General features: G+C 37.8%; 1 protein-coding gene across 5 annotated transcripts in view; it reads right to left on the bottom strand.

The window, feature by feature from the left end:
* LOC129762268 (serine-rich adhesin for platelets) overlaps nucleotides 1-27,291 on the bottom strand; it is a 481,936-nt gene that overhangs the window by 442,085 nt on the left and 12,560 nt on the right. The gene's annotated exons all lie outside the window — the stretch shown is intronic.

Below are 27,291 nucleotides of genomic sequence, written 5' to 3'. Positions count from 1 at the left end.
ACAGCATCTCAAATCCGTGCGGAATTGAAGCTTCCGATTACTACACGTCGCGTTCAACAAGTTTTGTCCAGTAGTGAGAACTTGGAGTGGCGTAAAAGGCTCGGAAAACCCAACATGAACGAACGCCATAAGTTGAATCGCTTCGAATTCGCTACGAAGTACATTTCCTGGACCGAGGAATGGAACAACGTGCTCTTTTCGGATGGAAAAAAAATCAACCTTGATGGACCAGATGGCTGGCAGTACTACTGGCATGATTTGCGCAATGCTCCGGATATTAAGATGAGCAGGAACTTTGGTGGAGGATCACTAATGGTTTGGGGTGCATTTTACTTCGAAGGAAAACTTCCATTGGCGTGGATAACGTCAAAAATGAAGGCTGAAGTTTACGTGGAAATGCTGCAGATAAGTTTGATTGATCATGGTAAGGCATTGATGGGTCCTGATTTTGTATTCCACCAAGACAATGCTGCAATCCACAACTCAAAACTGACAAAGCGTGGTTTTCTGATAGAAATATCGAAGTTCTTGATTGGCGAGCCTGTTCTCCGGATTTGAACCCCATTGAAAACCTCTGGTCTATACTCGCGCGCCGTGTTTACGAGAATGGCAAGCAATTTGACAATGTAAACATGCTCAAATGTCGAAATCGAGAGTGTTGACAGCAAATCGACTAGAATACTATTGATACTATTGAGAAGCTGATTTTGTCCATGAAATCACGAAAGATTAAAGTTATTCGAAACGGCTCATATATACATTACTAAATACGCCTAAAGGGTGTGTCACATCAAATTGCATCACGGTAAAAACGCTGTAGAAATTCGCCTAGTAGACCGATCCTTTTGAAAATTTTAGACAGTAAAATAAAAACTATTAAACAACTTTTGGCATTTTCTTTTTATTCATACTTCGAGCCCAAGCCCGTATGCTCACACCTTCCTCTTTACCCCGTCCATAAGGTTCTGTACAACGTCAGGTTGTAGTTTTTTTTTTTTTTTGAACAGAAATCCATTTTCTCTTGAAGTCCGCCTCCGATTTGACAACTTTTGGGTTCTTCCGGAGGGCCTGCTTCATAATCGCCCAATATTTCTCTATTGGGCGAAGCTCCGGCGCGTTGGGCGGGTTCATTTCCTTTGGCACGAAGGTGACCCCGTTAGCTTCGTACCAATCCAACACGTCCTTTGAATAGTGGCACGAAGCGAGATCCGGCCAGAAGATGGTCGGGCCCTCGTGCTGCTTCAATAGTGGTAGTAAGCGTCTCTGTAGGCACTCCTTAAGGTAAACCTGCCCGTTTACCGTGTCGGTCATCACGAAGGGGGCACTCCGCTTTCCGCAAGAGCAGATCGCTTGCCACACCATGTACTTTTTGGCAAACTTGGATAGTATCTGCTTGCGAATCTCCTCCGGAACGCTGAATTTGTCCTCTGCGGAGAAGAACAACAGGTCCGGCAGCTGACGAAAGTCCGCTTTGACGTAGGTTTCGTCGTCCATTATCAGGCAATGCGGCTTCGTCAGCATTTCGGTGTACAGCTTCCGGGCTCGCGTCTTCCCCACCATGTTTTGCCTTTCGTCGCGGTTAGGAGCCTTCTGAACCTTGTATGTACGCAGGCCCTCCCGCTGCTTGGTCCGCTGGACGAATGAACTTGACAAATTCAGCTTATTGGCGACATCCCGGACCGAACTTCTCGGATCACGTCTAAACTGTTTAACTACGCGCTTGTGATCTTTTTCACTGACGGAGCATCCATTTTTGCCGTTCTTCACCTTCCGGTCGATGGTTAGGTTCTCGAAGTATCGTTTTAGTACTCTGCTGACCGTGGATTGAACGATTCCCAGCATCTTACCGATGTCCCGATGTGACAACTCCGGATTCTCGAAATGAGTGCACAGGATTAATTCGAGACGCTCTTTTTCGTTCGACGACATTTTTCCAAATTTACGAAAAATTGACAGTGAAGCATGGTCAACGTGATCTATACACTCTTATCTGATTATAAGCGAAAGCTGAAGATATAATTCCTAAAAATTAAATTTCTACAGCGTTTTTCCCGTTATGCAATTTGATGTGACACACCCTTTACTTGACGAAATTTGAGAAATAAAATTTGATTTTTGTAGTAAAAAGAAATGGTGCTATTTATATTTTGCACTGATTTTTTGGAAATGTTGGAATTGAAAACAGTCCACAGAATAACCATCATAATGTTGGCAAAAGATGATAAACAGGACAAAAGTAAGCTGTGATGCAATATCAGATATTCACACAGGGATTTTTTAATGAAATCGCCAAAAAACGCAATGGTGCTGTTTTTATTTCGGTCAGTGTACGTATGACCATTATGATTTCACGATACCAAACTATCAATTCCGTTTTTTTAGAATATATACGTTCTGTGAAACATATAGGGGAAGTCCAGGCAAGACGCCCTTGTTAAGCAAAACAGGATGAAACATGTATTTTTACTACATATTTCAACGTTTCTTCAAATCCACAACGTAGCCACGATTGTTCTCTTTGTAATAAAATAAGCAATAACGATTACGAATAGGCAAACCAACAGAAATAACGAAAATTCTAAAGGCAATCAATAGGGGAACTGGGTGTAAAACGCGCTGTCGAGGTAAAACGCACCCCCTTGAAATATCATGGGAAAACAAGTAATTGGCAGGATTTTTCGATGCTCATAACTTCATTTCTTATCGTAAATACTACTAAATATATACTAACACAAAAAACCTCATCTTGCTTTAAAATATAGCAAGGTATGAAAAAGTGTCTGATTTAATGCAACTTTAGCCGCTTCTGCCATAAGACTTTTGAAGCATTATAAGGCTAATTTAAATTATGGAAACTTCATAACATTCTCAAATATTACTAAAGCTATCGAATGAGTTTGAATCAACAAATGTTAAAAGTTCAATTCATATTTGCATTTGAATTTCTCAATCAAGTCATGATGAGGCAAATCGCCCCACTACGAAGAGCTAGTTCACTGTCAGTGTTACCAAATAACACAGAATTTTTTCTCCAACTCTTGTGTGCATATGACCGTTTTCTCATACTTGTCCTTGTTTCATGTAATAAAAACTGGAACGAACAAAATTATTACAATGTTTTACACTACTAAAATCCATCCTATAACCTAAACCTTAGAATCACAATAAAAACTCATACTTTAAAGACCGAAAGTCTGCCAGCACTTTCATGTACAGCGGCACGTATTAATACATTTGTAAACATAAAATATTGAAATGAAAATTCCTGGGAATCTCTGGTTCGACAACAACAAAGGCTCGAAAATACGAAAGCATCTGACGTTCTTAGCAGGCGAGATACTTATCCGAAGCTGGGTATATACAGCGAATCTAGATATAATCAAAACATTTGCTTCAAAGTCGTTTAACATTTCGACCCGTTGTTGTGGTGCGTTTTGGACACCGTATAGATCATCTCACCCCGTCTGTTTTAGAAATGCATACAATATAATCTTGTAGAATTTTCGTCATTTTTATTTGTTTTCTCTATTCGTAATCTTTCTAGTACACATAATTTCAAAGGAAACAGATGTGGCTACATTTTTGATGTAAAAAAGACGGGTGGGTAATGTCGGGGACATAACCGGAGTGACGTAGGACTATACAAAGGGGACAGCTTTTGTTAAAAATATATTGTTTTATTTTGTTCTCCTACGTGAATACCTACCTATCTATCTGAAAAATGAATTAGTTTACTGTCTACTCTTTATGAACATGTTGGTGGTTCTGAAAAGAACCTTTGGTGTTGTGTTTTGTTTTTATGATGTGATGCGATGCGATGTTAAACGATGCCATACAACCACACTGGCTTGAAAGAAAATGAGATTTTTTTTGGGGTCCGCGCGTTTTGTACTCAAGCGGTACACACTCACAGGATAGAGACAAATCGGCAGACTGAGCCAAAGGGGCGAGTCCAACGAGACGAACGAATGAGCGTTAAAAGGCAGCGATGGCAAAAAAATATATTCATTACGATTTGTTCGCTCATTGCATTCACATGCAGTTGTTTCTAACACGAAGGCACCGAAGACTAGTGGAATAGTGGAAAAGCCGCCAAAAAGTTCGGCACGGCGCAGAAGAATATTTCGGAAACCGACAAGAAGAAGGAGAAGGAATCATATGCTATCTACATCATAAGGTGCTGAATCAGGATCATTCCGACACCGGTTTCTCATCAAAGACGATGAGCGTCAATGCATCTTTGAGCGTATCGTACCAGAAGCTCCGCGTCTGATCCACTACGATAAGCGGTCAACCATTACGGCGTGGGAAATTCAGATCGCAATGTTGCTGCCCGGTGAACTTGCATGCGGTTTCCGAAGGTACCAAAGCGGTGACGAAGTATACCTGCTCCAAGTAAAGAGCGTTTACGACTGGTGATCCGGAAGCAAGCCCTAAAAAGGGACCACAACATCATCTTTAATCTAAAGAGTTTATTGTTTTGTTATCACTCGATATCCCCATCTTGTTCGGCTAAACCTTCCTGTTTAGCGATTGCGTTTGCCACTCGCCACAGCTTTCACATTTACAAAATTACTTCCCATCCAGATTGTGACATGTTGTACAGTAAATTACACTTAATGCGACGTGCCGAAGCACCACTCAGTGTCGCATTGGAAGCGATTTTAACCTGTAATTGAACATCTGCGATGACAGTGGTACAGTGTTGACTTTCAATGTGGGATCATAATTTGGATCCCGATTTCTATGTTTACAAAAATGTCCAACCAAATATGTTGCATTACATGTCCGTCCAATTAGCTAAATGTTGAAATAAATGTAAATTACTGTACTTTCAATCTGGAGGCAATTTAAGAATTGGTGAAAATTGAATAATTGCGACCATCAATAAACTCAGAACAACTGACAAATTCACATACTCATCATATCCTGGCAAACAAATTATGAAAAAATCAATTTGTGTTTTATTATTATTTTGGATATTATTTTAGAATGCATGTTATACAACTGTATTTCGTGAACTCTTTTTTTGAAAGGTTTAATGGCCCTGATAAGCGCCGTGTTTTAAGGAATGGTTCCAATTTAGAAAACTCAATACTCGTGGTTTTGAAAAAAACCATTTCGAACGCCCTCGATGCCGCCTTGTTCTAGATTTGCCACCAAAGTAGTTTGAATAAAGAACAAACTTTTTTCTTCTGCTACCTGCTGCCGTTTTGCGATTGCGTTTGCCACTCGCCACTCACTGCAACTGCCTGTTGTTGACTTGGTGTCCACGGAACCGATTGTGGTCTGTTCTAAATGCGGGTTTTCTTATCGTCGCGATCCTCCTTTGCTCCGTTGGTCCTTTGCCATGTCCAGACATGGCTGCTTGTGTTGGTTTGTTGATGTGATGTGATGCGAAACGATGTGGTGTATGGTTTGGATGAGAATGATCGTTACGGCATCGGAGCGGGGATTTTTAAGCTGACTGGCTGACTCGAGAATTACGCATGTGTGAGACTGCGACCAATGTTTCGTTCATTTTTTTTCTTTTTCCTTTCCAATCGTGCTTCATTCTATTTCGCTGCTGCTCTGGTTGCCCGTTTTGGTTGGTACGATTTGAGGAGCACAAAATGGACCAATCAAAAATGGGCACATAGTGTATTTGGACAATTCTTGATATTTCACAATTATTCAATTGTTTATCTCAAGAAAAATGAAATGTTATTCGTTATGATAGATGCGTAGATATATTTCCTATCAATTGATGCAAACACCTTTGCGATCTATTGAGAAATGCCCGAGTTATAAGCGTTCCAAATCTTGCATTTTTTCCTACTTGTTCAGTGCCTAGATTTTCATTTCACCCCCTATATCTTCCGGTTAGACGTAGTCCTACGTCAAAAAAAATATTATTGCAGTAAAAATACATTTTTGAGCCTTATTTGCTTCAGGTTGGCATTTTACCCCCTGTTACCCTATACACCATTTTTAACACTCCTATACTCGCGCATTGGTCTGTCAGACCGAGAAATTAATAATCCGTTTATTTCTCAGAAAATATCAACACTACGACTTTGCGATTCTCTCTAGCTTCGTTATTCATCGTTCGTCATCGTTTAGCGTATCGCATGTGTTGGTACAAAGGGAACGTGTGCCACTTTTTCAACACTTTCGGTCTGACACACCGACGCGAGTATAGGAGTAACTTTTTTGGACAAGTGCCATTTTTCATATTCTAGAATATTGTTGAATGAAATGTATAAACTAATGTTAGCGGCGTGAAATATTTATTGAATATAATGCATAAGATTATTACCGGACCATTCTCATTTCAGTTCCTTATGTAACTGGATTGAACGGATCCATATATTAACTATTCGTCGATATATTCGTCGTTAGATTCATACGTTCAAAAGCAAAATATGAATGTTTGACTTTCGTATAGTTATTCGCTAAATATAATGGTCATACATATACACACTTGTGAAAGAATTTCACTTGTGGAAGAAATGTAAACAGTAAACTACAAACTAATCGGTGGCTTATGGTAATTTTTAACATTTACAGTTTCGGGAATATTTTTTTTATAATGGACAATATCTACAAGAAAACAAGAAAACAAAAAGGTTCCTAGAAATTCTTTTATATAATCTTTTCTATGCCCCATCTAAAAAAAGGCATTAATTCTTAGTTTACCAAGAATACAGAGACAAAAAATATTAGAAATATGCAAACTTTATATTCCAGAACCTTTATCATCTGGTAATTATCTAGAATACATTATACATTCTTCTCTTTGATAAAAAAAAACCCGAAAAACACGCAACAACTGCATGAAATGTAAAAAATATGTTTGCTTCGAGCATGCAGTTAAGCTATGTTCCGATTCTTACTCCAATGAAACCACAATCGATTAATACCTTTTTTTTGTTATTTTATGGTTCTTTATACTTCCATGAATTATATTCAGTTGCTTACTTTTAATTAATAACAGTGAAAAATTCGAATTTCGTTATTTGTGTTGGAGTATCAAAAATTACCCTGTTTTGATGAGGCTGAATAAGATGACTATTAAAACATAATAAAGACGAAGAAAACATATTTTTTGGAGTATTTCCATTCAATCATACCCTCTTCTTCAAATAAATGCCAATAAAACTTGAAAAACACACAATGGCAACATTACAGAGAAGTTTAATTTCCGGTCTGTGACACCGTGCGCGAGTATACGTGTTATGATTTTGCACGCGAGTACAGGAGGGTTAAATAAAAGAGGTAAGATGCCCATATGCGTGTCCAAAATGCACCACAACAACGGGTTGAAATGTCAAACGACATCGAAGCGTTTATTTTGGATAACTCTTGATTCGCTGCTTATATTCTCCTCTTCTGTTATGTTTCTACCAGTTAGAATCATCAGATGATCACGAGTTCTCGAGGTATTTTTGTTATCAAACGCCGAAAATGTCAAAGAAATTTGAATCCAATCTTTTTGTTTACAAGCGTACACTGGAGGAAAACATTAGTAAATGCAGTTACCAAATCTTTAGTAATCGAAACATTGGTAAAATGTACACATTTTTTGTACATATTACCAAAGTCTTGTAAAACTGATATCAAATTCAATGTACATCCCTACCAACGTTTCGTACATTTTACTTCATACCATTAGTAACCTTGAGTATTTTTATGCTTAGCAACTGTGTGTGTGCATTCGCCATTTCTTTAGTGGAAGTGGAGCGATTCGGAGGTAAACATTTTGTTTCTGTTGATTCATTGTACCTAAATATTTATTTTATTTTGTAGAAATACCACTATTCTACGTGTTGCTCGCGGTTTTACAACGTAAGCCACATCAAGGAGAGCGGAGAGCGTACGACATGCATTATCGAGGAATTATGTTTCGATGTCCCATCCGACTACGTAAATAAATAAGTGGGTATATGGAAAGCGCTGATGACCCAACTGCCGCTCACAACAAACTTCTACGAAAACGAAAAACTGCAAAGGTTTGTGTGAATATTAATATTAGAATATTAATAAGAATAAAATTATTTGAACACAACTTTCGAATTGACAATTTATTTTTCGACAAATATCGTTATTCCTGTTATTATCCTTTTACATATGAGAGCCAACATCTTCATTGATATTGCCCTGAAATTGAGCCAACATTGGATTTGCAAACCGTGGTTTTGTTGAAATTAGTGTCTACCAATTTGTTTTGGTAGAATGTACTAATAATTAGTAGGGTCGAAAATGACTAGGGAATTGGTAATATTTACCAAAAGATTCGTCGTATTTACTAACTATTACTCTCAGTGTATTAATATGTACCGCTGTTCAACAATATATTGCTACGTGCCGCTGTTCACAAATTTGCTGCCGGACTTTTGGCCTTTGTATTAATGAGTTTTTATTTTGATTCAAAGGTTTGTATTATTCTTAGTCATGGAAATGGATGGATTTTAGTAGTCAGAAACATTGAAATAATAGAAAATTAAAAAGATATGTGAAAATGGTTTTATGCCTTTCAGAAACCATCTGGGTATAAAACAATTGCAGAAAACATCTGAGTGTATTGGTAACACTGGAACTGAGTAATTTTTTTTATATAAAAAAAAAAAAATATTATTGCAGTAAAAATACATTTTTGAGCCTTATTTGCTTCAGGTTGGCATTTTACCCCCTGTTACCCTATACACCATTTTTAACACTCCTATACTCGCGCATTGGTCTGTCAGACCGAGAAATTAATAATCCGTTTATTTCTCAGAAAATATCAACACTACGACTTTGCGATTCTCTCTAGCTTCGTTATTCATCGTTCGTCATCGTTTAGCGTATCGCATGTGTTGGTACAAAGGGAACGTGTGCCACTTTTTCAACACTTTCGGTCTGACACACCGACGCGAGTATAGGAGTAACTTTTTTGGACAAGTGCCATTTTTCATATTCTAGAATATTGTTGAATGAAATGTATAAACTAATGTTAGCGGCGTGAAATATTTATTGAATATAATGCATAAGATTATTACCGGACCATTCTCATTTCAGTTCCTTATGTAACTGGATTGAACGGATCCATATATTAACTATTCGTCGATATATTCGTCGTTAGATTCATACGTTCAAAAGCAAAATATGAATGTTTGACTTTCGTATAGTTATTCGCTAAATATAATGGTCATACATATACACACTTGTGAAAGAATTTCACTTGTGGAAGAAATGTAAACAGTAAACTACAAACTAATCGGTGGCTTATGGTAATTTTTAACATTTACAGTTTCGGGAATATTTTTTTTATAATGGACAATATCTACAAGAAAACAAGAAAACAAAAAGGTTCCTAGAAATTCTTTTATATAATCTTTTCTATGCCCCATCTAAAAAAAGGCATTAATTCTTAGTTTACCAAGAATACAGAGACAAAAAATATTAGAAATATGCAAACTTTATATTCCAGAACCTTTATCATCTGGTAATTATCTAGAATACATTATACATTCTTCTCTTTGATAAAAAAAAACCCGAAAAACACGCAACAACTGCATGAAATGTAAAAAATATGTTTGCTTCGAGCATGCAGTTAAGCTATGTTCCGATTCTTACTCCAATGAAACCACAATCGATTAATACCTTTTTTTTGTTATTTTATGGTTCTTTATACTTCCATGAATTATATTCAGTTGCTTACTTTTAATTAATAACAGTGAAAAATTCGAATTTCGTTATTTGTGTTGGAGTATCAAAAATTACCCTGTTTTGATGAGGCTGAATAAGATGACTATTAAAACATAATAAAGACGAAGAAAACATATTTTTTGGAGTATTTCCATTCAATCATACCCTCTTCTTCAAATAAATGCCAATAAAACTTGAAAAACACACAATGGCAACATTACAGAGAAGTTTAATTTCCGGTCTGTGACACCGTGCGCGAGTATACGTGTTATGATTTTGCACGCGAGTACAGGAGGGTTAAATAAAAGAGGTAAGATGCCCATATGCGTGTCCAAAATGCACCACAACAACGGGTTGAAATGTCAAACGACATCGAAGCGTTTATTTTGGATAACTCTTGATTCGCTGCTTATATTCTCCTCTTCTGTTATGTTTCTACCAGTTAGAATCATCAGATGATCACGAGTTCTCGAGGTATTTTTGTTATCAAACGCCGAAAATGTCAAAGAAATTTGAATCCAATCTTTTTGTTTACAAGCGTACACTGGAGGAAAACATTAGTAAATGCAGTTACCAAATCTTTAGTAATCGAAACATTGGTAAAATGTACACATTTTTTGTACATATTACCAAAGTCTTGTAAAACTGATATCAAATTCAATGTACATCCCTACCAACGTTTCGTACATTTTACTTCATACCATTAGTAACCTTGAGTATTTTTATGCTTAGCAACTGTGTGTGTGCATTCGCCATTTCTTTAGTGGAAGTGGAGCGATTCGGAGGTAAACATTTTGTTTCTGTTGATTCATTGTACCTAAATATTTATTTTATTTTGTAGAAATACCACTATTCTACGTGTTGCTCGCGGTTTTACAACGTAAGCCACATCAAGGAGAGCGGAGAGCGTACGACATGCATTATCGAGGAATTATGTTTCGATGTCCCATCCGACTACGTAAATAAATAAGTGGGTATATGGAAAGCGCTGATGACCCAACTGCCGCTCACAACAAACTTCTACGAAAACGAAAAACTGCAAAGGTTTGTGTGAATATTAATATTAGAATATTAATAAGAATAAAATTATTTGAACACAACTTTCGAATTGACAATTTATTTTTCGACAAATATCGTTATTCCTGTTATTATCCTTTTACATATGAGAGCCAACATCTTCATTGATATTGCCCTGAAATTGAGCCAACATTGGATTTGCAAACCGTGGTTTTGTTGAAATTAGTGTCTACCAATTTGTTTTGGTAGAATGTACTAATAATTAGTAGGGTCGAAAATGACTAGGGAATTGGTAATATTTACCAAAAGATTCGTCGTATTTACTAACTATTACTCTCAGTGTATTAATATGTACCGCTGTTCAACAATATATTGCTACGTGCCGCTGTTCACAAATTTGCTGCCGGACTTTTGGCCTTTGTATTAATGAGTTTTTATTTTGATTCAAAGGTTCGTATTATTCTTAGTCATGGAAATGGATGGATTTTAGTAGTCAGAAACATTGAAATAATAGAAAATTAAAAAGATATGTGAAAATGGTTTTATGCCTTTCAGAAACCATCTGGGTATAAAACAATTGCAGAAAACATCTGAGTGTATTGGTAACACTGGAACTGAGTAATTTTTTTTTAATCTTCATACTGGAGCGATGTGCTCCATTATGAGATGGATTATCAAATTGCATTTTGATATAGAATATGGATTTTTAACATTTTTTATGAAACTCAATCGATAGCTCTGGTAACATTTGAGAATGTATTGGAGTTTTCAACATTCAAATAATTTTTTTAGTGCTTTAAAAGTCTTATGACAGATGCGGTCAAAGTTGCATGAAATCATTCACTTATATATATATATATATATATATATATATATATATATATATATATATATATATATATATATATTATTTTTTATGAAGACCTCTCATAACTGTCTAGGTGTTTTCACCATGCATTTTGATCTTTGAAACATTGAATCTGGATGTAAATGAGGAACGCGGATAAAAAGTCAAGAATGTGGATAGTAAATCGGAGTATCGAGTCTATTGGGTCAAGTCCTAGTCTATTGGATTTTTATTTCGAACCTGAATCTAAAGTCTGTAATGGATAATAATCTGAAATCTGAAAGTAATTGCTCAAAATCTTGTGATTTGAATTTCAAATTTTATCACAAATTTAAATTCCAGCTGAAATAACTGGTTTTTTTTTTGAATAATATTTCGAGGCTTCATGTCTTGTTTCAAAAACGCAATAACTCTTGAAAAACAAGAGAATGAAGGCATGGTTTCCGAAGCAGATAACGATTCTTGATCGATGGCTCATCATTCGATGGTTATTCGTTCGAACAAAATTGACGCATGGCTACAGATGAATGGCACACGACCCATGGCAAATGAAGACGACTTATTTTGAATTCTTTAAATAAATTGGAATTGAAATAAATTATGCAATATTCCCCTCCCCCCATCAATTGGCAAATAGTAACTCCCTAACTCTGCCGGCACAAAAATCATTTCAATCGAAACCACCAATTCAATTTGTTCCACACTAAACTACCATAATATGCCCCCTAAACATCATTTTACGCACCGCGTCATTTCACCGCCCGTAACCGGGGCCATGAAATGACATTCGGCAAACGTCCCCAAAATATTCCGCTGACAGTGCGTTTCGAATGCATCCTGCCTGCGGCAGTGGCGGTCGGAAATCGCCCGAAACGAACGACGAACCATAATAACTCCGGCAGCTATTAATATGGTCGTTTGCTCTTTACGATCCCTTCCCTTTCGTTTTATTGTCGGTGGGGACTCTTTCGACTACGCACTACGGACGTCCGGTGACCCCTGTGTGAATGTGTACGAAACGGGAAAGCATGAAGACGATTCTGCTGTCCTTCCGCTGGCTTAATCCTTTCCGTTGCCGTCGACAAGCACCGTCTGGAGGATGCGAACCGAAGCAAGCTGAGGCGAGGCAGGGGGTGAGCAAATAAATCATAAACTAGGATTATACACATCAACGATAAATTATTGACGTCCTGATTGTGTTCTTCTAGGAGGTGGAGTTACCAACGGGTGGACATGATAACAGCCATTATCTCTCAATCGTGCCTAAGTGATTGAATATGGTTTCTGTGCGTAAGGGGTTCATCAAGGGGGCTACTAATTGAATGGAATTGAAACTTTGTGGTTCTGTCTGTTAGTAGTGTTCAACTCGAGCGATTGATGTTTGATAGGCAGTGGCAGATGACTGCTATTCCGCGAAATATGAATGTTGAAAATAGTAGAAGACTCCGCTTACCTTCACCTTTTGCTGAGAGGTATGAACGGTTCCGATATATGAATACTTCCACGGAACCAACCCTGGCAGCATCGAGGACTATTTTTGATTCCCTGAATGGCTCGTTCCGGCGTCGGTGTGTTTTTGCGTGAATGGAATCATCTCCCATTTGTCCGACAATGGCTCCTTGTATCCTTTGAGGCATACACAGCTTCGATGAAGTGATAAAGACAAACAATCTAACAACGTCCGCACAAACACACCGACAGAGGTTCCCGCCCACCATTGAGCTCTTCTTCCTATCGGCAGACCACAATCTCAAAATCATTGCATATGCGCAAGCGGCAAACAAACAAAGTAAATGTGTCGGTCGGCGAGGAAGATGTTGCTCAATGCGACCGATAACGATTATTTGCCTTTGAGGTATTATTAAAATCAATTCATCTCACATACAAAGAAGCTGAGGTTGCTTGCCACAAACTCTCCCCCCTTCGGGCACACCGAACAACGCACAATGCGGTTCGTTTTCGATTAATTACATTTACATAATTTTCCCTCATGCATCGGAATCGGAGTCGCCCGGAGGAGATCAGACGAAGACGGGAAAGCTTGCTCTTCCATTTTCCTTTATCGAGCACATCGAGAAACGTCAACCTTCCACCCCGATAGTTGCTACATCAGCATTCAGTAACTAATGCTGTGCCTACTCCAGCGTCTTCCGGCTCCTGATTTATCCAATTAGACGGACCGCAGCATGACACGGCAGAACATGCGGCGGTGAAGAAAAAGTTTTCGAAAAAAATCAAATGTCATCCTGGCATGCTACCGCCAGAGATGCCAGATTTGCGGAAGCATACGTACATTTACGAATTTGTTTGATGTTGACGGAAATAGGGATCCAAAAGGAATTTGATGCTGTCTTTATAGTTTTCTATAAATTTTGTACTCGGTGTAATTCGAACATGAGTATATCAGAGCATTTTTTGTCTTTAGAAAATATCGAGGTAACCATAACTGCCCATGTTGGCAAAGGAGACGTAAACGACAAAATGAACAAAATCGACTTTTTCGCTGTTACGCATTTCTACACAATGGAATACGTATGCTCAACATGCGAACAAACATTTTTTGTTCGAAAACATTTGAGCAATTTTGAAAAAAAAACCTTTTCGAAAAATCACTGTTTGTACGCATAACAGGCATTGTTCCATACAGCTTTCATACATCGCTCGAAAATCAACAATTACCAGTACTATGTGCTATAGGATAGATCTACGTTTGAATCACATTCTTTGTAGAGCCCAAACATGCCTTTCATGATAGTATCTTATCACTCAGCGTTTCCTAACAGATGAATATAAGAAACCATTGAAACGCTGCTTATATTGTAACTATTCTCTGTTCACTGCATTGCGATGAGCGTAGAGAAGCAATTTCATTTTTTTGTAACTACTTAAATTTCTGCATTTGATTTTCAAGCAGATAGTGAAACAATCAAGTCAGTATGAAAAAATACATAATATTGGTTTTTAGCATTATCAATCATCAAGCCCGAAATCGAATAAATTAGCGTACTTAACATTTACTCATAACGTTGGTGTAAGTAGTCATCAAACTTTAAATAATCCAATCTTATATTTGCATTGTTGATGTGAATCAGCAATACTATTTATATACTTCTTGCCAGCAGCGTTGCCAATGTTCCAGTTTTAACTGGATTCTTACAATTTTTTTTCTCGATCCAGTCATCCACTTCAATCGTTAAAACATTCAGTTTTTTCGAATATTATCCTGTTTTATCCAGTTTTTTTTTAAATGAATGCTCCAGTTTTACTCAGATGTTCCAATATATGTAAATAAAAATGGAAGGCCAAATGTGTTGGTAAGCGCAAAATCAAAGGAAGGAATGGGCCGATTTGAGCCGTCTTCATTTTGGTTTATTCTTTTCTTCCTGTAGATCAGCATAGCAGAGAGAAAAATCGGAAAATTTTCGGAAAACTCTGAAGAAAGGTTGTGAAATTCGGAAAATTGAATTCCCATGTGCTACAGTTACATCATTATAAGCTTTGTTAATACATATGATTTTAGGGCGAAATAACGCATTCCTATATATTCTATCTATATAAATAAAAATGGAAGACTGAATATGTTGGTAAGCGCAAAACCCCAGGAAAGGACGATCCAATTTGAGCGGTCTTTATTTTATAATATTCTCTGTATCGAACATGTATTCGAAGGAACGGAGAAACATGTTATTTGCAAGTGATAGAAGAATCGTGAACAAGAATTGTGTCTAAAAATAATTTTATATTATAATGACGAATTTTGATAGAAGTACTAGGAAATTTATAGTAAAAGGGAATTGTAACGGGTCAAAGGGTGATCAATCAATGAAAAGTTCTGCGATAGGACCCACGAACGATCGCGCAGTAATAAAACGTAAATGTTTGAAAGTATTCATATCAACAAAATCCATTTTGGGCGAGACGTCTTTGAATTTTTAAAATATCCCCCAAAACATTCTGAAGTTCAGAGCGATTGATCTACCATTTCATTCACGACTGACGCAATGTTCATAGCTAGAAAACTTATCCAAAATAGTTCATAGAGCCCGCGTGCTATGCTGGCTTTGAGTTTATATAAACATTAGGTGTCATAGATCCTCTAAATCAGAGGTTTTCAGGTGTTTGTTTATGGCAGAGCACTTTTTATAGCAAAATCATTTGACAGAACACCTGCATTTTTTAATCAACAAAACAAATCCATTGTCAATTTGCATTGACATTACCCAACTGGGAACAACTCTATTACGGTTGCGGTTCGCAGTTACACGACATCTGACCTGAAGTAAACAAGATAAATCACTATATGCCCCGTGAAATTAAATTAAACAATGGTTTTTTCAAAGAGGGTTTTCAAGTGGAGCATTTGCTATAACTTCGCGGAGCACAAATTTCCCGCGGAGCACCATTTGAAAACCCCTGCTCTAAATCATTATAAAGTTCACAAGGTCATAGAGTCAATGTACTCCATTGGCTTCAATTGATATGAATATAAAACCTTGCTTCCGTTTACATCAATTGGGTGTGAGTTTCTTAATGTCACTCAAAGGGTTTTCAGATCCAAATAGCATTAATACTACGCATAATCTAAACTCAAACTTTTCGTAAAATGCATATGAACCATAGTGTTTATTTTGCAAGCATGCATACTATGCACATTTTAAAAAAAACTGCCTCGAGCTGGATTTTGATCTTGATACCAAAATTTGGTTTCGACAAACTTGCCGGATATAAAAATAAAATACCAAAGAATATTACCAAAAATGGAGCGAAATACCTTTTCAATACCAACATTTGATATTACCTGAGTAGAGTTGTTTTGGTATTAAATGTGCTTTTTTAGTACAGGAGAACTTCGATATAACGTACCCTCGATATAACGTATAGATTTCCAAAATGTAAAGAAAAAAATTCGAATATTTTTTTCCCGAAGGAACAATGAATTATCCGTATTGTGATGCTAAAACAAGTTTTAAACCTCTAATCAATCCTGAAATACAGCTGGTTTTGTGATTCCGAATTCTAAATGAATCAAGCTTTAATCAACAGTACGAAGAGAAACATCGTGAGAACGGCTGGCTTCGTCTTCTAATTGAATTTATTCATTAACTTTACTAAAACAGCAACACAATAATATATTATAGGTTACGTTTGTGAGTTCTTTATTATGCTTCGATATAACGTACAATTCGATACAACGTACAATTTTGAAAGTGAAATGTACGTTACATCGAACTTACCCTGTATTGGAATAACATTTTGAGAAGATGTGTATAGTATTTTATTATTTGCGAAGTTAACTCCACCCTTGCATAGTAAGTAAGCTGTCGCTAGTGTATAAGCATTGCGTCTTCTCTGAGGAAAATTCTCAGAATGTTTCTGTGCCCGAAACAACAAAGGTCGCCTGCTCTGCTCGTTTTGTGTTTTATGCTCGAGCTGTGAACACTAGCGAATACATATTTCACTTGAAGTGGATCTGGCATTGCGATTAACACAACATCCGAGAAGAGAACCGAGAGTCGAGAAACGATTTTTCATAAACGGTCATTCTCGCGATGTTTCATTTTTATTGCTGCAACTGTGTACATCGCGTGTTTGATGCTTGCTGAATGACGGAAGATTTCTCTCGTTATATACTCATACATATATACTGCAATGCGTGCATTGATATAAAGAAACAAATTGCGACATGTGACCAATTAGTGTATTGTTCTCGCAAAGGCAAGAAATAATCGTTGCTTCTCGGAATGATTCATCAAAACCATGCAAGCCATCTAGTGGAGGCGATCTGGTGTGGTGGTAACATCCATACCTCTCACGCAAAGATCACAAGTTCAATTCTGACTCCCGACATTCTTCGAAAAAATGGAATTAAAAGTAACGAACCAGCCGAAATGTGCTGAAAATCACTATAATAGAAAAAAAAAATCCGAAATGCGTAGTCCTACGTCCTAAGCGGTCGTGTCACTAACAAATTTGTGAATTTTGTTGATATAAACTCGTTTTTCGGTATATTTTTTCACAAAATTGAACTCGGAGACAAAGTGAACTAAAATTTTGTTTAGAATTCCTCCCGACTGCACGCTATTTACAAATACTAACGCGAGGACCTTTACCTGATAACTGTCTAAGTTCGTTGGTTTGAGTTCACGGTGGGTAGACAATAAACTGTCCATCAATGGTGTAACTACTTTTTTGCATCAGAAATCAAGTTTTCGTTTCACTTTATATGGACGTAAAAATAAGATTGTGTACGCGAGTAAAGAAATTAGTGTCAGGAGGAAGTAGAAATGTGGATTGAAGTCAGATAAATGAAGAGGCAGATTTGTGTTCATTAGTCACGTCAATTAGAATAATCATTGACTAGAATAATTCATCAGTCATCCTCGCTCTCATCACTCGTCAATTCATTTTCTAGTCAAGTCAAATCATGTTGACAGCGAATGCCGAAGTAGTACTATTCGAAGCGAAGCGAATGAAAGAAGAGTCGATTTTCATTTTTCATCTTCGAAGATTCCGGGCCCTGATTAGCAATAATGCTTACATATATTGTGCCAAAAGCGATTTTTAATTGCTCATTGGTTACCTGAACCATTCTATACAGAGGAATTTAGTCGGTTCAAATATTTATGAGAAATATGAATTTCAAGCAATATATTGAAGAAAACAAAAATTCTAAAGATTCTACGGATTTTCACGGAAAAATTATATATCGCTGACCACTAGTATGTACCATAGGGTGGCAGCAAAAATGGTGATGTCAAATTTCAAAAACCGATCATGTACAATTTGTGTATGGGTTATGAAAATGACCTATGCAAGGTTTCAGCTCAATCGGACATGAATTAGGGGTGTCTCAAAGCGCTCAAAATTTCGATTTTTTGATCCTCGAAAATCATTCAATCTTTTTCGATGCCAAATTAATTTAAAATGCATAAACCGTCGAGATCTGGTGTCATCCCAAAAAAAAATTTTTTTTGGCCGAAAATAGACCTTCTGAGACATAGCCTGAGTGGCCTAAAAATCGCTTTGAGGCACCCCTAAATCATGTCCGATTGAGCTGAAACTTTGCAATGCAAAGCCAATAAACAAATTGTGCATGGTCGGTTTTTGAAATTCGATGATGATTTTTTTTTCCATACATCCATTGGCACCCTAATGTACCAGAGTACTAGCAACCGTGTATGAATGGCAAAGTTAGTGCCATCCATATTTTGCGAATTATTCACTCCGTTGGCTGGGGAAGCATAGCATTTGCGCGCTGCCAAGAGACTTGGAAACGTTCCAGTGGAAGCGACCCGTTCACACAAATCTCGCTCGCTCACATCTGGAAGCAGGAAAACAAAACAAACATCCTGATTTATGTCTGACCTGGTTTTCAATTCCATCGGTCCGAATCATGAATCCTGGAGCAGAAGGTGGGTGTGTGTGTATGCGGGCGCGAGCGGTGGCAGAATGTATTCACTTGTCAGAGGATATTTCTCTTAAGAAAATATCCAGCGACAAAGGAAACTCATACAAGAAAAAAAGAGGAAAAACACCAAGAACAGAAGAAACGACGCGCACTTTGTTCGCCGGTTGTCTTTTCTTATAAAATTTTCATCGCAAATCTTCTCCATTTTTATCTCCCCTCGTGCCCACCCGCCTTTCCACTCTCGGCCCGGCGAGGGTAGCTAGCGCAGCCAGGAAGGAAGTGAACCGGAAAGAAGCCTCCGATCGATACTCTTCTACCCGAGTGAATGTCTCCTCTGAGTCGGATACTGCTGGAGAACTTTCGCCGATCTTAAAGTCGGTGTGCGGTACAATTTTTCTTCCTGGAGCCTGAAACTCATTTAAAACTTGACTAAACGCACAACTTTCCACACGTACACACCCCAATTAGAGCCCGAACGGGGTATGAGCACAGGTAATAGGCAGATAGTCGGAAAAGTGGCTAAGTTTTTTTTTTGTATTCCTGTCGCTGTCGGAGTTAATTAGGGCAGCGATTCTCGCCGTGACGAAAGCTGCCTTTTTAAAGATGTATTTTTGTTTACCGTAGCTGGACGATTGCCCTTTAGTAGAGGGATTTTTCTTGTGAAGTGACAAAGCGGAAAAGAGTGCTGTCTTGGGAAAATTGGGACATATTAATTTGGAGTATTCCGTAGCACGAAACACCCAAACAGAAATGCAACTCCTACTGAAAAGTGGCACCACTTGGTGGATACGTACATTAGAGTGCCAATGTGCCAATGTATTTGAAGAAAGTGATATTCGAATTTTCAAAGGGAACTTAGTTAAAAATGTTTATTCCCACGAAAAACTATTCTATGCAAAATATCAGCTCAATCGGACTTCATTTACTAATGTCGCAGACGTTAAAATTTGAGTAAATAACCCCTTGGGGGGAGTAGGGGAAATCGGGGTTTTCAAAAAAAAAAATTGATGCCAAACGTCTTAGGATTGCATAAAACGTCGAGATTTACTGTCATCTCCAATTTTTTTTTGTCAAAAATCGACACTCTAAGACTTTTTGGAATACGAGGCAATACGAGGCTGTGCGACATTAGTAAATGATTTAATAATTTGCATAGGGTAGTTTTTCGTGGGAATTAATACTTTTAATCAAGTTCGCTTTGAAAATTCGAGATGGCCATTTTCATTAGCACCCTTATGTACACAAATCAGGATGGAAATGGGATACTTAAACTTGACTGAAATCACTAAGATGCTAACAAAGTTTTTCCTAATCCATTCAAATTAGAATATGGAAATTTAAAAACATGCAAAACGGATAATATTTCTTGCATGACGTAAGCATAACATATAGAACAAGATGTGTAGAATGATTGCCCATTTTGCAAATATAGCTTTGTGACCATATTGTTAGTAAACAAAATACAATACCCTTGTGTAAAGGGTGTACCGTTTAAAATACACACAAACAAAACTCATTCTCAAAATTCGAGTTTTTATCCGATCATCACCAAATTTTCGTAAGCCCTCAGGAGCAAGAGAAGCCGCATTTGGAGGCATTCTTCCAAATACACATGTCCATAGTGTTTGCGGTAACGAAGGGTGTACTCTGCTTTCCGCAATCACAAATCGCTTGCCAAATAAAGAACTTCTTGGCGAACCTCGATATCTTCTGTGTTCGGAGATTCTCAGGTGTGGTTTCGTTAACTTCTGTTCACGGTTTTTAGCGGCCGTATTCTGTTTCTCGTCACGGTTCGGGGACTTCAGAACCTTGAACGTTCGTAGTGCAGCTCGAGTTTTGGTATTCTGCACGGAAGTCTTGCTCACATGCAACTTTTAAGCCACATCTCGAACTGAAGTGTTTGCCTCCCGTTTGAGGTCCCTAATCACGCGTTTGTAATCGTTGATCTGATGACTTTTTTCCGGATCTTCGCTTCCGATCAGTCAGACGTTCTTCGAATCATTTTACGATACCAGACACCGTGGAAATCGCGTTTCCCAATTTATTTCCGATAGCAGAATGCGACAGATCCTTATTATCGAGGTACTCGAGCAAAACTTTTTCGCGCACGCACTGTTCTTTCGTTGCCATCTTCGAAACTTTTACTCACCTGATGAAATCAACTCACATAGTGAAAACAATACACATTAAGGTGAAGGTGTAAGCAAGCCATTTTAGTAGTATAGGTAAAACCACGTGTAAAAATGGGGTAATAGTGTTTGTGAGAGAAGAGCAATTTGTTTTGTTTGGTTTTGATCGTATTGTTTTCACATACTCACGTTGGAGAGCCTTAACCCTTCTCTTCGTTAGCCGAGGCATTTTGATTGAATGTAATACTTTTCCGTTTACTATTTTTGAAAGCATAGGCAGCCGTGGCAGTGTTCCGAGTTCTGCAATACAATTTTCTTTGCTAAAACTTACATTCTAGACCCATTAAACGTTAAAATAATAATTGTATTGATATCAACACAATTTTATTTTATTAATTTTCATGACATGAAACGCTATGACTCAGGAATGGCATTTTATTGAGTGGATTTTATATCTATTTCAATGATGTTGTCTGGCATCAGAGTAATGATGTATTCACCAGTACAAACAAAACCATTGCAGAAAATTGCAAAAAGAAAAGTTAACTCTCAGAGCTTGAGTTTCACGACGTTTTCCACTGTGAGAAGTGAGGCATGGTGAGAACGTTACAAACAAGGCATTAAAGCGCCGAAAACGCGAGGGAACCGTCAATTCTTTTTAGGCATCCAATTTTTGTCCACCAACAGAATCTTTTCAAAAATAACGAAAAAATCTGTACCATTCCAGATAAATATGTACGTGTGGCAACACTGGGTACATCCTTTATAGGGCGCTTGCAGCGTGCATATATTAGTGATCTGTTGGGTGCGTTTGCCCTGAAATGTTGGTCTCGTGAAGATGTAAACTATAATGAACATTCGTGTGCAGATATCCTTAATCGGTGGTTCGTTTCGCCAAAAAAACAGGTAGTTATGTTGAAATTAAGAACATATTCAGCCAGAAAGATCAACCAACCCTCAGACATGATTTCCGGGTACAGTCAGACTCTGCGGAGTAGTGAAATATGGTTATAAGAATATTGGTCGGAAACGAAGAAAATCCATCAATTGGTTAATTCATGGAAAATACAAGGAAGCATTCGAACGTGAGCTCGAGCCTCTGTGTCTTGAATCTAGGTCCGAACATGCTGATAATTCTTTCCTGTTATTTTTCCGATTCAAATCTAGTGGGAATGTCGCTCAATGAACATCGCGAAATAGGTGATAGTAAGTTAAGCAATATGCGTCACACAAAAGCTCTTGTTCGGTAAATAGCTTGCCTAACTGTTTCACAAAGTTCATGTTAGTTCTATAAAATATTTCGCGCTAGTAGAAAGATCGCAACTATATTTAAATCATCTACAAGAACGTCGGTTGGTAATGAATCCGCTTCTGTTGCATAGAAACCACGAATGTAAACAAATTATGTTTGCCCAACAGATGCTTTGCATGTATGTGTATCAAGGGCCCTATTATTTATGCACAACATTCAATACGCACTACTTATTGTAAACATTTCGGTTTCTTCTCGCAACATTTATTTTCGTGTAAAGAACTTCAAGTAGATAAACACCACTAAAATTCTTGAAGGAAGGCAGATTGTATTGTATTCTTGTATTCTTGTATTCTACCGTCACCTGCTTTAAAAAAAACACACCTCCTCCCGCTTTGAGCCATAATGTTTACGAATGCCACTCGGTTCGCGCATCTATGGCTCTAATATCTTCGAAAATATATAAGTTAAAAAATTAACTTATCACTCAATTAGATGATAGGATGATACCCTTCTTCTTCTTGAATGGCGTTAACGTTACCTGTGGAACTTTTGCCGTCTCAACGTATGCATTAACTAGCGTCATTTATTAATTTAGTTGAGATTTCTTAAGCCAAATAACCCGCCTCGAATGTATTCCGATGGGCAAGCTTTTCTTTGACGAAAAATCCCCCGGCCAGAACGGGAATCGAACCCGAACACCCGGCATGATAATGTGAGACGCTAACCACTCGGCCACGGGTGCACTGCGGATGATACCCATATGTTTCAATGAATTCATATGATTTTAGGCAGTGTGATACATACAAGTTTCATAATATTTTTAGCCAGAATGCTCATGACGTCATTAAACTGTTTGTTTTCCAACAGAAGACAATTTTATCGTGACCAATCTTATCAGAAGTCACCATCATAGGCCTACCTATGGAAACATATTTGCTATGTCATTAATAAGCAACAACATAAAATGAACGTTAAATCGACGGATATGTTTACCAATTTCTCCTCGTAGGATAAACCAAGAATTAGTATGGGAAAATAAATATAAATTGGTAACATTCACCTTAAAAAAATGCAATATTTACAAATTATCTCTCTCAGTAGTCAGTAGTACATGTGCATGCTGAGAGTTAATATGATAATTTTCAAATTTGCTGTTGGTTGCTTGGATGTTTGCAAATAGATTGCGCCTCTCAGTACAACGTTGCCTAGCTTTCGTTTGGATACCATGGGAACGAATATTATCTGAAAATATGATGACGGCGCAGATTGCTACTATATTTTCGGGCGCGAACAATATTAATGTGCGAATGTAGTGGTTCTCAGATTTTCGTGAAAAGTGATATTGTTGTTCTTTATCGCAAAATATTAGACCCCATTTTTTTATTTCTTCATTAGGGTGACCAGCCAGCTGTCAACACTTACAGCTTTTATTCGAGTCAAATACGAGGAGAAAAGATGAAAAAGGTTTACCGTGTCGCTTTTCATACCGTCAGACGAAGAGTGTTTGTGAAGTATTGATATGGTCTGATGCGAAAACATACTGCCACGGTTTTCTAGATAAAAAAATTATAGGAGGTTGTGTTCAAGACACGTCCGCATTATTTACGCAGAACTACGCTGTAGTTTAATTCATGTCGCTTGTTAATAACTGCGGATATTATTTGATAATGCTAAGAAAATTTTGAAATGACCATTCTACCAATTTGGTCGCCTTAAAATGTTTTTTTTTTATTGTAGAATCATTTGACGATAATTGTTTGATGACTCATTCTTGTGCTCGCAGAATAATACATGCTCGAGATAAGCGCAGCTGTCATCCTTAGTGGAGAAAGTATTGCTACTGGCAAGCGAAACAAAATCACATACAAAATTCCAAAACGGGATTTACTTTCTTGGTGACTAAATAAATGAAATAAACTCTATCTGTTAATCTCAACAACCTCGAAAAGAGTAGCTCTGCTTCATTATGATCAAGAATAGCGCAAATGCAATCCTAGTTGAAAGCAGTTTTGCGACTGACACTTCTTCTTCTTCTTCAATGGCACTAACGTTCCTAGAGGAACTTCGCCGTCTCAACGTAGTATTACTTGCGTCATTTTTATTAGTACTTAGTTGAGATTTCTATGCCAAGTAACACGCCTTGAATGCATTCTGAGTGGCAAGCTCTAGAATACGCGTGATCACAGTGCAAGTCGGAGGAAATTTCTTTGACGAAAAATTCCCCCGACCAGAACGGGAATCGAACCCGAACACCCGGCATGTTAGTTGTGACGCTAACCACTCGGCCAAGGGAGCACAGCGACTGACACGCGAACCCAAATAAATTAATAACTTATTGAATAACTTGGTATTCTCCAAATAATTTTTTGGTGCACAACCTTAACACCTGCTTCACCATAGCGTCAGTTCAATGCATTGATGCGATGTCGAAGGCGGCAACAACGAAGTATTTATGATGACAGAAAACAAACAATGTTAACTGCGTGGAAGGCTGTATATTTGCCTCAGCAGAGATTCATTACTAATACCTTAGCGCAAATATTTCCCTCCCGCTATCTACCTTCCTTGTTTATATTTATCATTACGACTGCATAATTTGTAACGCCAAACAATCGTCAATCATACCATAAAAAAATGGTCGATCGTTATAGGGCCAATGCACACTGGAGCAGATACAAATGGGTTTTCAGCGTAGCGAAGATGCACTATTTTTACGTACGGGTTATTAAGTACGCACGTACGCACACAAATATCCATATATCGATGGCTTGAAGCAACTAAATATACACACACTTATCTCCGTTTTGCGCTCTTCTCAACAGAAGCCCTTTCTGTTAATATTGCCAGTCTAGATTAGCTTAGCTGTCATTCTTTGTGGAGAGAGTTGTCCTACCGTCATGAGAATCCAAATCACACACAAAATTCCAGAACATTTATTTTCTTGGTGAGCTGACGATAGCCTAGTTTGATGATTCCCCACACAATTGTGTAGATCAGAACCTTAATGCGATGGCGTTAGTTGATGTAACGATTGAAATGCCAGAGACATCGCGTCAATCTCAATCCGAAACGAAGACATGTGATGACGCAACACAAGGAAGAACAAGCGATATTCATTGCTTTGAAGACAGAAAGAGACTGAAAGTTTTCCTTCTTTTCTTGCTTGTTGAATTAGAGAGACTCCAAACTTCTTCAGTTCATTCGTCTCTAACCTTCAAAAAGACCCTTGCGAAACTTTACTTTATCCATCTTATTACTCCTTCGCCTCCATTACCTTGAAAAAGGCACTCGATCCCTCGCGATCCAGCTCGCCCAGCAACGATGTTGTCCAGTCGGTGTCGTCACGAAGAATGAAAGTTTGTCTCAGCGAGGAAGGAAGGAAGGTCTTGTATTATAGAGACTTTAAACTTTTGCAGTTCATTCGTCTCTAGCCTTGAGAAAGGCCCTTTGAAAACTCTACTCTACTCTACTACTCTACTCCAGCGCTACCACCTCCGCTCTCTTGCCTTGAGAAAGGCACTCGATCCCTCGCCGTCCAGCTCGTCCAGCAACGATGTTGTCCAGTCGGTGTCCACACAAAGAATGTGTCTCAGCGAGATCAACTGTTTATACTCTAGGCAAATATTCTCCTTCGTTCTTCTTCTTTTCCTTTGTTCGCGGAGATTTTACATCATACGATTTCCCCTTTGTTGCTCGTTATTGATAGCTCTGTTCGGGAAAGCACACAAATGGACATAACAAATGTATGAGGAAATGGGAATGCTTCCATTTTTTTTATTACTTTAAACCATATACATATTATGGGATTGTAATGTATAGCATATCAAACAAATCTTAGGGAATTTCCAATTCGTTTGGTATGTAAATCGCTAAAATCGGTTCGCGGCAAAAATAGTTATTAACGTTAACTTTATTTCATAAAAACGAGACCTGTTTTCTGATTTGGCACCCTTAATGAAAAACGTAGTTCTACGTCAAATGATTAACATTTACGGTACATATTCAGTACAGTATGCATTGACTAAACCGTAGCAAATTGAAAACATAGCGGTCGTGTCTTGGATACGCTTCTATTTTTTGACGTAGGATTACGTCTTTCGGGAACATATTGGGGTACAAATTGAAAATCGAAAACCGAGCACATCGTGGAAATTGTCCAATTTCAAACGCTTATTGCTCAGTCATTTCAGGATGGATTGATGAATTTTTTACGTCAGTCGATTTTGGAACTCCATAACAATTTTTTACATTGCAGAAAATAATATATGTCATGAAACTAACTATCAAACAATTAAAAAATCTCAACCCCTATCCTGACAGAAAAACTCGCTTCTGATTGGTCGAAATTGACGACACATGCGACGGGTCCCTAACAGAGACATCAAAACCAAGCTGCCTGGGGGAAATCGGCATTGCAAATACATGAAAGTAGGGGGAACTTTTGTTCCTACCGAAATGTGTTCCTTAAACCATTAAAACCAAATCATTATCAGAGAGTTTAAAGATGTAATTCTTCAAACATATGCAAAATCAACAGATAGCCTAACGGAATCCTACGTCAAGTATGCGGTCGTGTCTCGGACACAACCCTCCTGTGATTTTTTTTCGGTTTAGACTCAATTGGAAAGAGCCAATGTTTGAAGCTTATCGACTAGTTTGAACGTGTATTGTGAAGTAACTTCTTTTTGAAAGAAATGAAAGAAAGAAAAACTTTCGAGGATAGTCCAACGACAACATGTTTCATACCCAAACCATCGTGCAAAGTGATACAAACTCATTCGTAAGACACAAAGAGCTTTCAACCTAAATAACGATTTCATTTCCCGTTTCCTTCATCGATGGTAGCTAGAAACGTTGATGAATTCCCAAAGCGAGACGTATCTTTTCTCACAGCTCTACCGTTTCTGAATGGGCTTCACCGCACATTTTCATTCCGTTTTCACCAATTCGCAATACAAAATTCCAT

Source organism: Toxorhynchites rutilus, chromosome 1 (assembly GCF_029784135.1).
Source record: "Toxorhynchites rutilus septentrionalis strain SRP chromosome 1, ASM2978413v1, whole genome shotgun sequence".
Taxonomy (NCBI): Eukaryota; Metazoa; Arthropoda; class Insecta; order Diptera; family Culicidae; genus Toxorhynchites; species Toxorhynchites rutilus.
Note: the sequence above shows the minus strand (reverse complement) of the source record. Positions and strands in the feature narration are given on the sequence as shown.